This window comes from Oncorhynchus mykiss, chromosome 22, assembly GCF_013265735.2.
Source record: "Oncorhynchus mykiss isolate Arlee chromosome 22, USDA_OmykA_1.1, whole genome shotgun sequence".
In the NCBI taxonomy this organism is placed as follows: Eukaryota; Metazoa; Chordata; class Actinopteri; order Salmoniformes; family Salmonidae; genus Oncorhynchus; species Oncorhynchus mykiss.
Genome location: NC_048586.1, coordinates 41,526,234 through 41,537,547, shown reverse-complemented (window position 1 = coordinate 41,537,547; position 11,314 = coordinate 41,526,234). Strand labels below are relative to the sequence as shown.

The 11,314-nt window shown below is 42.9% G+C and overlaps 1 pseudogene; it reads right to left on the bottom strand.

Annotated features, from left to right (window-relative positions):
- Positions 1 to 9,411: 9,411 nt before the first annotated feature.
- On the bottom strand, positions 9,412 to 10,566 carry LOC110502150 (annotated as a pseudogene).
- Between the last annotated feature and the right edge of the window lie 748 nt (positions 10,567 to 11,314).

Sequence of the window (11,314 nt, the reverse complement as noted above, 5' to 3'; positions counted from 1 at the left end):
TTGGAGCGTGGGGGCTCCCCTCTCTCTCTCTCTCTGTGATCAAAGGGCCGTGGTGCTCGCTGCTCCAGGACGCTAGTCTCTCTGCCAAGCCACATTGTGTGTCTTTAAAACAGGGAAATGAAAGGACAGATCGCATGGCTTTACATCCAGGCATCACAGAGAATGTATCAAATTGGCTTTCTGAATGTTTTGGAGTTCAAAGGAGTAAGTCAAGTGTGGGAGGTTATAAAAAGTGCACACACATTGCTAATGGATGTTAAGTAAACTCACATGCACATGGGGAGGGCATGAGGTCACTGGGCCATCAAAGGACAGTAGGTCAATGAGTTATAAGCAGCGATTTGGGGACTGCTCAGCTCAGCTCAGCTCACGTTATCCTGTTGAGGTGATAAGCTGAAAGCAGTGGGAATCCCCTTTGGACACGATATGTCCCTGCACATTTGGATGAATCCCTATGAAGGTTTGTAGAACGCTTACGTTCACGAGCCGCAGCACACTTTGTGGGGTGTAGCTAGCCAATGGGATGAGCCGCCCGCTGTCGAGTCACTGATAAAGCCATCCATTCCCCTTTTGACACTGCTTGTTGCCATGGTTGTTTGTGCCCTGTAGGGGAGAGAGTAGAACATGTCATGGAGAATACTAGGGCTTGGCTTTGCCAAAATGACACAAATATATATTTTTTGAAGAAACGAGGGAGGAAGCAGCGCTGGAGAGAAGAGATGCTTTAAATCCATGCTAGTGTGAACATGTGGAAAATGTTGTTGTCCTTCTGTTATTGGGGTGTGACTGTTTTTCACTGAATAATAATATGCTATAAAAAAACACCTGCTTTTGTCACGATTCCCAAGCACCACAAAAAACGTTGCAATAGCTCCCAAGCTTTCACGTGTCTCCTCTCTTCCCTCTGTGAGCTCTTCTCATGTCTCTGTGTAAGAGATGTGCTCTCTGCCTCCTTGCCTATAAGTGAGATTAAAGAGATGGCATATTTATGCAGGTGCTGTTCCCCTGCTTTGTCTGACGAGCTAACACACAGGGGTGACATCAAGCGCAAACGCTTTCTATTTCTGACCTACATTTCATTTCAGAAAATAACACATGGATCCTGGATCGTTGGTGGAGGTGTTGGGAGTGTGTGTGTGTGTGTGTGTGTGTGTGTGTGTGTGTGTGTGTGTGTGTGTGTGTGTGGAGGGTGAGAGGAAAGAGGTGAGGCAAGTAAAATGAGTACATACATACAGTACAGACATAAAGTATAATCTCGTGAACTGGGATGTGTATGAGCTTTATTGTTGGGAAATGCTCCAAGAGGAAGTTTCATGTCAGGCTTTATTGCTCTGAAAACATCCTTCTTCCCTAACGTTTCCCCTTCAGACCAAGCCCTGGTCCAATCATGGCAGACGAGGTCTCCGGCTGCCCACAACTGAAGTCACAAACTTGATGTGTCTCTGTTGTGTGTGTCACTCATAATCTCTAAATCGGGCTCCCTTCTGTTGTTCTAAGTTGTGGGAATTCTCCATTGGAATGAAAGGGGTGTGGTCTCGGGACAAAGTTGACCAAAGAAAAGGCATGCCCCTCTTACAGAATGTGATTTACTAAAATCATGTTTGCATTAACATACTCTAGGTCTGAAACGTTACTGCTGTTTGGCCGATGGTAGCTGTCGCAGGTTTCTATTCTATTTCTCTTAGACAGGTTGGTGTATTCACACACTGATGTGTTAGTGAAGGACAATGATACTAATGTACTTGAAAACTGTTAACGTGATGCTTGTGCAAAGTGCACGGAGGGTTCCAGACCTTCCAGATTCCCAAATGGCGAGAGGAAGTCTAGCCTAGCCCTGCTGCAAATGACTTACAACTTGGCCCCACTTTACCTTGCAGTTCTCAGGAAGAAGTTTTAAAGAGGAAGTTTAAGAGTCTGATTAAACTCTGAGACCTGCTTTGGGTTTGGGTGGTGGGTAGTCTGTGTGCGTAGCTAACCAGCGTGTACAATGGCATCTTGAAGTTACCCCCGCACCAGCAGGGTGGATTATAATTGGCATTGCCTGCTGTTTCTGACGGCCCAGCTACCATTTACGGTTCAAGGCATCATTAGCTGGCTGGGTCTGACAGAAGAGGAGTGAGTCCATGGAGACACTTGTTTTCATCACACACATAAAACCCAAGCTGAATAAAGCAAAAAGAAGGTCTATACTTTTAGACATATTGGTCTTAAACTACTACCATTGATGTTTTATTAGGTTTGGAAAGCTTGAAAGTAGAAAACATTGTAAACAAAAACAAGCCTGGAGGATCTTGGCATAAGGATATAGGGCTATACAGAATCTGCCATCATTACTAGCATGAAACCGAGTATTATGCATGTCCAGGAATCATGTCTTTCATATATTGGTTTTATGGTCTCCCTTTATAAAAAAAACTGAACATTTCATCTGTTTATCTGAATGTTCAATCTACAAATAAATTCCCCTAAGGACTATCAACATATTATCTGGGTTTTGATCTAAACGTTGTCGAGGCCAAGGTCACAACACCAACTCTCCCAAATGAGAACATTTTTCAAATGACCTAGAGATGACATTTTCAGATAGCCCCACTAAACATGCTACTCCTCTGTCCTCACATGACAGAGTACGAAGGGTACAGCCACCAATGACTACTAGACATTTAAGTGCCTAACAAAACACCTTAAGGCAGATAGGAGCTTAGTTCAGGAGAGTTTCTGTTGACCTCCTGACCTCTGTTTGTTGATCAGTGTGTGACACACAGTCGTTTCTCTTAGATGACGTTTTGTCCTCCACTGTTGGTTCATGTAAATCCTGTTCCCTCCCAAAGAGCTTTAAATGTCGTCAAATTGACTTTCATCACAGATAGGCTACAACACAGAATAAGGAATTATAATACTAGAATGGACATGATTTTAACTTTCTTACAAAGATAGGCCCTGCAGGTATCGCTGCAGAATGCTGTGGTAGTTATGCTGGTTAAGTGTGTCTTGAATTCTAAATACATATAAATATATATATATAAATATATATATATATATATATATATATATATATATATATATATATATATATATATATTATATCCTTTATTTAACTTGGCAACTCAGTTAATACACTGGGGCAATTGTGCGCCACCCATGGGACTCCCAATCACGGCCAGTTGTGATACAGCCTGGAATCAAACCAGGGTCTGTAGTGACACCTCTAGCATTGAGATGCAGTGCATTAGACTGCTGCGCCACTCAGGAGCCCATTGATGGTGTTACCAGCAAAGCACCCTCACATAATCACACCTCCTCCTCCATGCTTCACGGTGGGAACCACATATGCAGAGATCATCCGTTCACCTACTCTGTTTCTCAAAAAGACACAGAGATTGGAACCAAAAATCTCAAAATTGGACTCATCAGAACAAAGGCCCTATTTCCACCAGTCTAATGTCAATTGCTGGTGTTTCTAGGCCCAAACAAGTATCTTCTTATTGGTGTCCTTTAGTAGTGATTTCTTTGCAGCACTTGGAACATGAAGGCCTAATTCACTCACTCTCCTCTGAAGAGCTGATGTTGAGGTGTGTCTGTTACTTGAACTCTATGAAGCATTTATTTGGGCTGCAATTAGTGAGGCTGGTAACTCTAATGAACTTATCCTCTGCAGCAGAGGTAACTCGGGCTCTTCCTTTCCTGTGGCGGTCCTCATGAGAGACAGTTTCATCATAGCGCTTGATGGATTGACTGACCTTCATGTCTTAAAGTAATGATGGACTGTCGTTTCTCTTTGCTTATATGAGCTGTTCTTGCCATAATATGGACTTGGTATTTTACCAAATAGGGCTATCTTCTGTATACCACCCCTACCTTGTCACAACACAACTGATTGGCTCAAACGCATTAAGGAAAGAAATTCCACTATTAACTATTAACAAGACACACCTGATAATTGACATGCATTCCAGGTGACGACCTCGTGAAGCTGGTTGAGAGAATGCCAAGAGTGTGCCATCATCAAGGAAAAGGATGGCAACTTTGAAAAATATCAAAACTCAAATATATTTTGATTTCTTTAACACTTTTTTGGTTACTACATGATTCCATGTGTTATTTCATAGTTTTAATGTCTTCACTATTGTTCTACAATATAGAAATTAGTCAAAATAAAATAAAACCCTTGAATGAGTAGGTGGGTTCAAACTTTTCACTGGTACTTTATATATGGGAGTACCAGTACCAGATCATTGTGCAGGGGTAGGACGTAATTGAGGGCTGTTCTTATGGACAAAGCATATACCACAAACCCCCGAGGTGCCTTATTGCTTTTATAAACTGGTTACCAATGTGATTAGAGCTTTAAAAATAAATGTTTTGTCATATCCATATATCATGGTACACGGACTGATATACCACAGCTTTCAGCCTATCAGCATTAAGAGCTCAAACCGCCAAGTTTATATATGAACATAAAGGCAGGGTTATGCTCTGTTTGCGTGTCTCTGTTTGCGTGTCTCTGTTTGCCTGTCTCTGTTAGCGTGTCTACATCCACAGGAAGTTTAGCCTGTACTTCTGTACTTCTCACTGGCTGACCAAAATTATAATCCTTTTCCCTCCTCTGGCTTTGAACTCCTCTGGACGAGGTGATTAGTTTTCGTTCCACTTCCCTTACCTCTCTCTTCCCGTCCAGGGCCTGTGACTCAGAGGAGAGGAGGGGAGGGAGACTGTGCTGTTTTGGGGGGAGGGTTAAGGACAGGGCAGAAGTCATCAAAGAAATGGAGAGCTGATAATGTTGGTTCCTCTGGAAAACATGACCTTTCCAGAATGAACCATGGAGAAGCTTTCAGCTGACATGGTCCAGAGCTAACAGGCTGTTCAGGAGGTGGGACAAAGGCCACTTGACCAAATATTAAAAGGCTTCAGAAGTACATTGACACAGGAAAAAAACACCAATTTAATTTACACTGAGTGCACAAAACATTATGAACACCTGCTCTTTCTATGACATAGACTGACTAGGTGAAAACCATGATCCTTATTTATGTCACTTGTTAAAACCACTTCAAATCAGTGTAGATGAAAGGGAGGAGACAGGTTAAAGAAAGATTTTTAATCCTTGATACAAATGAAACATGTAACATGTATGTGTGCCATTCAGAGTGTGAATGGGCAACACAGAATATTTAAGTGCTTTTGAACAGGGAGCCAGGCGCACTGGTTTGTGTCAAGAACTGCAACAGTACTGGGTTTTTCACACTCAACAGTTTCCCGTGTGTATCAAGAATGGTCCAACCACCCAAAGGACATCCAGCCAACTTGACATAACTGTGGGAAGTGTTGGAGTGGGCCAGGATCCCTGTGGAACACTTTCAACGTCTTGTGGAGCCCATGCAGAGATAGATTGAGGCTGTGCTGAGGGCAAAAGAGTATAGTAAATCATTGGAGACATATTTTCATCAAAGTACATAGTGTTAGTTGTTAGCTAGGGAGGGTCCAGTGTTCTTAATAGTGAAACAAATCAAGCAAACCCAATAACTGCAGACGTTACGCTTGCTTCAAATCTTTGATTTAGGAGGACAAAGCTAGGAAGGGCCGTCCCAACCCTGAGTGATGTCAGGTGTGATCTGAGGCAGAGGTGATAGGGTTTGTGTCCGTCCCTAGGAGAGTCCCTGGACATGAATAAACCATAGTAATCCTCAGCCGAGCTGTTACAGAGGGTAAACCTACTCCCATTGGTCCTCGCTCTGCTCCTCAAATCCCTGCCCTATATGAATAAGAAGTTATTTCAGTTTTTGTAGTTGGTACTGTACTGTAAGACCGAGGTGGTGAGGGGGTTGGGCTCGTGGGTACGTGATAATGGCTAACATACTAGCTACATTATCTGTTGAAATGATCAAGGGGTAGTGTAGGTTCCATGGTAATGAACCATCCACATCAATCAGATGTCAGTCAGTCCAACTGCTTCATAATAATGGAAACAGCGTTGTTTCTTCTTCTGACAAATCAGGGCATTCAAATTGTAGTAACATTTACATAATAGTTTACTTTTGCGGTCATTTGGCTTCTTCTGGTTTAATTACACACAGAAACACATGCTATGTTACTAGTCCTACACTGATAATGATAAACCAAAGGTCTTATGGCCTGCACTCTATCGATGATGTGATGGTATCTATTGTCTGACTGTTTTCTAAAGCAACCAAATAAACATTATATTTGTTGTTGCTAGTGGAGTAAACATTTTGAAATAGGCTGAACTATGCCAACAGTAAAACGCATAACTATCCAGCATGTTAAGTCACTCGATATTGTGGAAACATTACAGTATATGCTGAATCATACTGCGATCCAAATATGTTCCTACTGTTTGATCTGGGACATGCAATTACTTTTTTTTGTTGGAGAGTGGAGATTGCAAATGTCATGATAAAAATGATATGGTGGCAATCATTTCCACTCTGCCTCACTGACATTCTCTTCCATCTCTGTAAGCCAGCATCTATAGGCCTTCTGACCAATTTGAATTTGCATTACCAACCATGGTCATATACAGAGAGAAAGACAACTTCTTCAATCTCCACTGCCTCAAATGGCAATGTTATGCCCTAGCTCTTGTTAGATATACTGGAGGCCAAACTGTAACTTCTGAGTAGAACTAACTATAACTTTTGAGTAAGCCAAATTGTAACTCCTGAGTAGGCCAACCTGTATCTTCTGAGAAGGCCAAACTGTAACTTCTGAGTAGACCAAGCGTAGGCCAAACTGTAACTTGTGGGTTAGAGATAAAAGTTTGACAGTGGGAGAGGAGTCAGAATGACATACTCTACTGGGGAATGTGTCAGCTAATAGAGGGCCTGACGCTGTGGTGACTGATAAAGACTAGTAGTGCTGTGTTGTGTTACAACCAATCAGGAGGAAGACTAAGGCACAGAGCTCTAGGAAACACGTGTTGCTGTTGACATACATGGCTCCTCACTATCTCTTAACTGACACCTTCCCTGTTGGTGTTATGATTTCACTCAGCGCAAATACACTCCAACTACCAATCTACCCACAGATTCAGTCATGAGCTTCACTGGTGATTTATTTTTTTCACACACCATTTAGGGAAATCTGATAAATATGAAAGTTTAAATCAGACTGAGAACACTGCTTCTAACTCTGTTACTCTGCACTGATGGTGATGGCTGTTTGATGTTGTGTATGGTCTGCCCCATCCGTAGCAGTCGTTGACAGCTTGTCCTGGAGAGCTTGTTGCTACTTGTTAGTCACCCTTTGACCTCCTTTATGGAGTTTGCTCTTTATTGTTCACCTGAATACCGCCAATAGCAGGTGATTATGACACACCACATCTTCATAACCTAAAGACAATCGACCAGAGCTTACTACCTCTGCAGTGTCAGAAACAGTATTACATGAAACAAAACTCCTCATATTTACTGCGAGGCTGTCGCTCGTCTCCTCCCTGTTGTGAGTTGAGGAGTATGTCTCCTGTGTGTTCTGTGTGTTCTGTCCATTAAACAGAGCTGGAGGTGGAAGAGCTTCCAATTACAGCAGCCAGCAGGACTCACACAGCCCACAACCATCACTGGAATGTGAACAGGCAGCTCCAGACATGTTGGGTTAAACACAGCCTGCCAAGCTAGGGGGAGGTGGTGGAGGTGTTGGGAGGATGTGTGTGTGTGTGTGTGTGTGTGTGTGTGTGTGTGTGTGTGTGTGTGTGTGTGTGTGTGTGTGTGTGTGTGTGTGTGTGTGTGTCTACGTGTGTGTGTGTGTGTCTACGTGTGCGTGTGTGTGTGTGTCTACGTGTGTGTGTGTGTGTCTACGTGTGTGTGTGTGTACGTGTGTGTGTGTATGTCTACGTGTGTGTGTGTGTCTACGTCAGAAATGACAAAATACTCTACAAATGAACCCATAATGGTAAGGTGCGTGTTTTTGACATGGAATTCGGTGGAACATGTTTCAGGTTGTCTATCCAGTTTGTCTCCAAAAATAAGACTAACACCTTAACAATGATTCTCATTTTTCCATGGCATAGGTAGCAGTGGTGTGTGGGTGAAATCACTGGGAAGCCAGAAAAAAAGTTATATTACAACCTATGTGTTCTGATGATTGCGTTGTTTGCTCTACAAACTGTCTTCCCTTGACACTTCTCTTTGGTGTTCCAGGACCATTCACAGTTGAGCTCACTCAGTTTAGCTCAATGCTGATTGGCTAATATTTATATATTTTTTTAATCAAGGGAGCCCAAATGCTCGCTGGCTTCCCTTGAATTCAATGCTACGGGCAGCAAAAATGACATTCTCTTTTTGACCAGACAGCATCAGATAGATGGCCTACAGAACCAGAGACAGAGGGCCGCTGTTTCGCTCGCTCGGATGCTTTCTCCAGTGAGATACATTTAGCCTGTGGCAAATTGAAAGAAAATTATGAAACTCAGAGATGAAAGATACATTATTTTATGTATTTAAAATATATATATATATAATAATAAATTGGAAGCCTGGGTTCCCTTGGCATCCAGGACGCCACTGGACATAGGACATAGGAAATAGGACATAGGACATAGGACATAGGACATAGGCTACTCCTCAGTTATCAGCAGACAGGAAAGCATACGTCAAGGTCCAAAGCAGCCATTTTCCACTCAATAGCAAATACTTTCTGGGTAACAATTAAATACCCTACTGTGATTGTTTTCAATTACAATGGTCAAGAATAAAGAACAAAAAATGTTTCTTAGCAAAGATCAATTTCTCAAGCAAGAATTTCGCTAGTTCTGTTTTGGGTGTGAGGAGGGGAAAACTGAAAACTAGCAGGACAAAACTCCATCCCAACAAAAAAGGCTGACATTTCAGGTGGTCTTTACAAACTGCACTTACATTAAAAGGGCATTATCATAATTTTCTCAATTTCACAGTAACATTCCATCCTCATGGTGTGGAAACATACTTTGAGAGAGAGAGATTTGTTTAGTCACACTGCCACCCACTGGTCACCACTGTACTTGCAGTGTTCGTGTTGAAGATGTCCACAAAAACATCAGTCTAATCTGAAATAAAACAATCCCTTTTTACACTCTGTCATAGCTTAAATACTACAACATTAGCACAACAACTGTAGCATTATGTATGTTAGTGAAGGATTGATTCTAGGCTGGAAATGTATTTGTTTATTGTCATAAGTGAAAATGTTTGAGCAAATTCTGTAGATGCTAATGGCTCTATATGTGGTCTGTAGTTGGACTGCAGCTTGAGATAAATCACTATTCTCTTACTAACATTTACACATCCAGTCATATTCTTTAAAAGAAATCAAATAAAAATAAAGGTATGAAAAAATATAAGCATTTCATAAATTACTAAATTACTAATCAACTGCAGGAAATCTAATGGAGTTGACCATCTATTGGTTTACTTTGCATCACTCTTTCTCAGTACCAAGAGGGTTTCCCCTGAGCTCATACAGCTGCTGCCCAAGCCTGGCTAGCCTGTCACGGTACTCCAGCCTATGATATTTGCTCTCTGGCACCCCTCTGAAGCCAAACAGCGCGCCCCAACAGGCAGCAGCGATCGCAGACGTGGAGTCGCTGTTCCCACCGTGGAAGAAGCTGTGATTGGCCAAGTCAACCCAGGAGTCGCCTGCCTTTAGGAGGGCGTCGTAAGCTACCATGGGAGCATTGTGCCCACTGGCACCACATACCCCCTTGAAGCTAACCTCCCTATAGAAACACTACCTGTCCTTCACTCTGTCGCGCTCTGGGAACTGGGGTTTGCTCTTCCCATTCTGTATGCCTCTCTTTTCCAAATAGGCTGAGTCCCAAAGTAGTCCCTGGTAGTTAGAAAATGTTGTGTAAACAAACGGGACAATCTCATGGGAATATGTCACATTGGGCCTGTGGTGGTGGGTCAGACGCCCACTCTCCACACTGACTGCTGTCAGCCTGTGCTCCTACTCAAGTGCAGGCCAATACACATGGCCCTCACGGCTGCCCCACACCCTCCACCTTTCCTGCTGAAGGAATCTTAATGCCCCTGTCAGTTCTCCATATGCGCCTGGCAACGCTGTCAATACAGAGGAGAGAGAGGGAGTATAATTCTTGCATTGAAGGGAGATCAACATGTTTGTTTAAGTGTGCCGTGCCCCAGCGTGCAGAAGCATTGACACTCCTTTGGGTGTCCTGTTTACATTGTGACAACAAGGCATGACACACAACAGAAAAAAATACAGTGGATTTATGACTCTCTACAGTGCCTTTGGAAGGTAATCAGACCCCTTTTTTCACATTTTATTAGGTTACAGCCTTCTCCTAAAATTGATTCAATTGTTTTTTTCCCCCTCATCAATCTACATAAAATACCCCATAATGACAAAGCAAAAAGTTTTTTTTGACATTTTAGAGAATATGTTAAAAATAAAAAACAGAAATATCACATTTACATAAGTATTCAGACCCTTTACTCAGTACTTTGTTGAAGCACCTTTGGCAGCGATTACAGCCTTGAGTCTTCTTGGGTATGTTGCTACAAGCTTGGCACACCTGTATTTGGGGAATTTCTCTAATCCTTCTCTGCACATCCTCTCAAGTTCTGTCAGATTGGATGGGGAGCATTGCTGCACAATTATTTTCAGGACTCTCCAGAGATGTTCGATAGGGTTCAAGTCCGGACTCTGACTGGGTCATTCAAGGATATTCAGAGACTGGTCCTGAAGCCACTCCTGCATTGTCTTGGCTGTGTGCTTAGTTTCGTTGTCCTGTTGGAACCTTCACCCCAGTCTGAGGTCCTGAGTGCTCTGGAGCAGGTTTTCAGCAAGGATTTCTCTGTACTTTGCCTCATTCCTGACTAGTCTCCCAGTCCCTGCTGCTGAAAAACATCCCCACAGCATGATGCTTCCACCACCATTCTTCACCGTAGGGATGGTGCCAGGTTTCCTCCAGACGTTACCCTTGGCATTCAGGCCAAAGAGTTCTTGGTTTCATCAGACCAGATAATCTTGTTTCTTATGGTCTGGGAGTCTTTAGGTGCCTTTTGGAAAACTCCAAGTGGGCTGTCATGTGCCTTTTATTGAGGAGTGGCTTCCGTCTGGCCACTCTACCATAAACGCCTGATTGGTAGAGTGCTGCAGAGATGGTGTCCGTTTGGAAGTTTCTCCCATCTCCACAGAGGAACTTCAGAGCTCTGTCAGAGTGAACATCGGGTTCTTGGTCACCTCCCTGACCAAGGCCCTTCTCCCCCAATTGCTTAGTTTGGCTGGGCAGCCAGCTCTAGGGAGAGTCTTGGTGGTTCCAAACTTCTTCCATTTAAGAATGATGGAGGCCACTGTG